This window comes from Corythoichthys intestinalis, chromosome 11, assembly GCF_030265065.1.
Source record: "Corythoichthys intestinalis isolate RoL2023-P3 chromosome 11, ASM3026506v1, whole genome shotgun sequence".
Taxonomy (NCBI): Eukaryota; Metazoa; Chordata; class Actinopteri; order Syngnathiformes; family Syngnathidae; genus Corythoichthys; species Corythoichthys intestinalis.
Window position 1 is genome coordinate 29,771,941 of NC_080405.1, and position 3,840 is coordinate 29,775,780.

The 3,840-nt window shown below is 38.0% G+C and overlaps 1 long non-coding RNA gene across 1 annotated transcript; it reads left to right on the forward strand.

Annotated features, from left to right (window-relative positions):
* Positions 1-2,744: 2,744 nt before the first annotated feature.
* On the forward strand, positions 2,745-3,558 carry LOC130923805 (uncharacterized). The gene is made up of 3 exons (XR_009064785.1): positions 2,745-2,857; positions 2,934-2,977; positions 3,052-3,558. It is a non-coding gene; the product is annotated as an uncharacterized LOC130923805 (long non-coding RNA).
* The last annotated feature ends 282 nt before the right edge of the window (positions 3,559-3,840 follow it).

The following is a 3,840-nucleotide window of genomic DNA, read 5'->3' on the forward strand; positions in this document are numbered from 1 at the left end:
TTTCAATATGATGGCTTGCACAGTGCTCCTTGAGATGTTTAAAGCTTGGGAAATCTTTTTGTATCCAAATCCGGCTTTAAACTTCTCCACAACAGTATCTCGGACCTGCCTGGTGTGTTCCTTGGTTTTCTGCACTTTAAACAGAACCCTGAGACTATCACAGAGCAGGTGCATTTATACGGAGACTTGATTACACACAGGTGGATTCGATTTATCATCGTCGGTCATTTAGGACAACATTGGATCATTCAGAGATCCTCACTGAACTTCTGGAGTGAGTTTGCTGCACTGAAAGTAAAGGGGCCGAATAATATTGCACGCCCCACTTTTCAGTTTTTTATTTGTTAAAAAAGTTTAAATTATCCAATAAATGTTGTTCCACTTCACGATTGTGTCCCACTTGTTGTTGATTCTTGACAAAAAAAATTAAATTTCATATCTTTATGTTTGAAGCCTGAAATGTGGCGAAAGGTTGCAAGATTCAAGGGGGCCGAATACTTTTGCAAGGCACTGTATATATATATTTATGTAGGAAAGTGAATTACATGCAATGACACTTTTCGCCCCCCCCCCCCCCCCCCCCTTAAAATTCGCTTATGACACCGCTATGGAGCATCCGTTGCAGCAGCACGCAGAGTTCAGCTTGCAACTTCGGTGGGACTGGCCGCTATCTTTCTTGGATTGGGGGTTGTGGTACCGTCGGGATATAGTGGCGCACAGCCTCAGTGCACCCAAATTTCTCATCATGGGCTGTGAACACATGTTGCCACTTGCCCAAAAAAGCGGTCAGCTTCCATTGCTCTTCGGGCTTCAGCCCATCCCCTTGTAGTTTTAGTGCCAGTTTATTTATTACATCACCTCCGCCTTTCATTATTATTTGTCATTTTATTTGACATTTCATTTTTTCCCACCCTTTTGCTGAGGTAAAATATGTTTGCCTTTTGATCTTGAATGGATTTGATTTCTTGTACAGTATTTTAATTCAAGAACTAAAAGTCCACCTAACACAAAATTTATAAAATTGAATATTTCAACGTTGCCAACTCATCTCATAGTGTACAGGAAATATTGGACCCTGACATGAGATACTGTATGTATGGCTAGGCACCACTGAATATATGGTAGGATATCAATTGGTTATTACTCATAGGTCATTAATCATTTGATTTTATTTGTCCTAATACTTGGTTTCTCACTGCACACAACTAATATTGCTACACACTCACCCATTCAATCACTTTTATCTGTCCTATCTTCCCTCTTCATCTCTTTCAGTTTCAAGGTATTCTGTCCCGACATGGCTTTGGTAAGAGTAGAAACACAATGCTACATGTAGTAGGTAGCATATATATTTAATGAGAAAAGATTTTTGTTTAAATGAAAGAAATTGTATAATCAAACTGTCACACAGCAATACAAGAACTAATAAAGGCCACATAAATCTAACCCATCATAATTGCTTCATGGTCTATATTAGTTAAGTGATGAGCATATAAATGTATTTCATATAGCTGAAAAAGACTGCATAGTGAAATCATGTCCTTTTTTGGATTTATACACGCATTATAAAGAAAGTAATTCAAAGACGATGGAAAGTTTTAGAAGAAAGATTTTTCAAAGGAAACAACCAATGAGAAATCAGTAACCTAGTCCTTCCCCTTTACTGCGATTGGTTTCAAGTCAATCAACGCATGATGCCCGTCTTAGATGGACAGCTGTTCACTTGCTGAAATAACGACAAAATGCCGGTGCTGCTTCATCTGCTGTTCCTGCTCATCCCATATGGAGGCAAGTCTATACCTAGTGAGCATATTATCATGATAATACTGTAAATGACTCTTCTTAACACCTCTTTTTTTTGTTTGTTTGTTCTGCTCAGGATGTGCGAGTGGTCCTGATTTCACGACAGAAACCAGAGCAGTCGGGCAAAGTGTCACTCTGAGATGTCCACGAGGCAATAGTTTGCATGAAAGTCTTCTTTGGATCCGACTTGTTTCTGGAACCTTTCCCGAATTTTTATTTGGAGTGTCCTCTATTGATTCAAAATTTGTGAAAAACGGGAGCTTAAACTCTGGAGATCACATCACTGCCAAACAAGAAACAGGAATGTTTGTTCTGCATATTAGTCAAGTGCAGAAAAGTGACATGGCTGTCTACTACTGTTTTAAAGTGCATAACTATGCTTTGACATTTTTGAATGGAACATTTCTTCAAGTCACAGGTATGATGATATGACATGTAAGATTTATTTGAAAGAACTCTAATGTTGCAGTGGTTTAATTTCTGTTCATAGACGATAACGCTCAAGACTTCAGGTCTGATGCAAGCCGACATGGACCATCCGTGTCCTTACAGTGCTCGATTCTTGCTCCTTCCACAAATAAAACATGTACAGATGGACACAAAATATACTGGTTCAGAGATGGAAGAAAAGATTTAAATCCTAGCTTCATTTATGCTCATAAAGGATGTACACAAGTTGAAAATGGCTCTCCACGGAAATGCCTTCACACTTTCTCAAAGAACCTTAGCGTCTCCGATTCTGGGACTTATTCTTGTGCAGTGGCCACATGTGGAGAGATTTTCATGGGAAACACAACAAAATACATTACTAATGGTAAATAGCTAAAGTGTGTGTTTGGAAAAGTACAAATCGCTTGAATGCTTGCTGTTTCTTTAAATGTATTTATTCATTTATATATATATATACATTTATATCTTAACGATACAGATGGACGCACATGTGATTTACAAAAGTATATCAACATCATCTTGGGTGCTGCTTTGGCCTTAACCTTCATTGGGCTCGCCTTGTTAATATTCAACATCAAGGCAAAAATCTGTTTTTGCTGCAACGGTAAGTGAAAGTGTGAGAAATATTTCCATGTGTTCCTCTCAATGAAGATGATGGCTTTTCTTTTTTCAATGTTCAGCAAGACCTCAAACCCGTGAGGAAACATCCAATCATGGGCAGGAGGTCAGTCAAAAGGTTTTCCACATATCCGCTCTCTTTTTACTATTCTGACACAACACATTTGTCTTGTTTTCCAGAGAAACGATGACACTTTGGTTTATGCAGCACCGACCATCGTCAAAAGGAAAAGGGGCAATCCGATTCAGAGTTATGAGGAATTTAGCACGTATACTGATGTTTGTCTTAAGGAATCCTATTGAGGCTGAATAGCACAATGCTCACAAACTTCAACCCTTTATAGGGCACTTATTTAACTCATTGACTGCCGTTAATGGCCCTCGACATCCAATCCATTTTGACCGGGAGAGGCTGGCAGCGATTCACTGCCAGACCTGACAATCTATGGCATTGAAAGATGAGCATTAACAGCCAGTCCTCATAGTTCAAATGAATTGGACGCCTATTATTGCCAATGGCTGGCATTGCGTTTCTATAAGTAATACAGTATGAAATTTAACACACACACACACAAAAAAAATCCCCTTTAGAATGTTATTGTGGAATGTTTATTTCTGTTTTTATTCATTCTAATTATTTTTATTTTCAATGGACATTTTATTCCTTAATAGTTATATTTATTAATAACATATATATACATATATACATACGTATATATCAGGACCCTCAAACTCCAAGGCATCTGTTAGAGGACCCGAGCTTGAGATGAACAGCCACCCACCCAACCAGGGGTGATGGGGGAGGTTGAGAATTTAAAGTCTTTTTAGATTTTAAAGTCCTGGACCAAACTAATTGTTCAAAAATGTGATTTCTCAGTTCATCTTAAAAAAAATGTTATTTCAGTCCTCAAAACACCACAATTTTAAATATCTGGAAAAAAAAAAAAAAAATCAATGTCCAATTTTCTT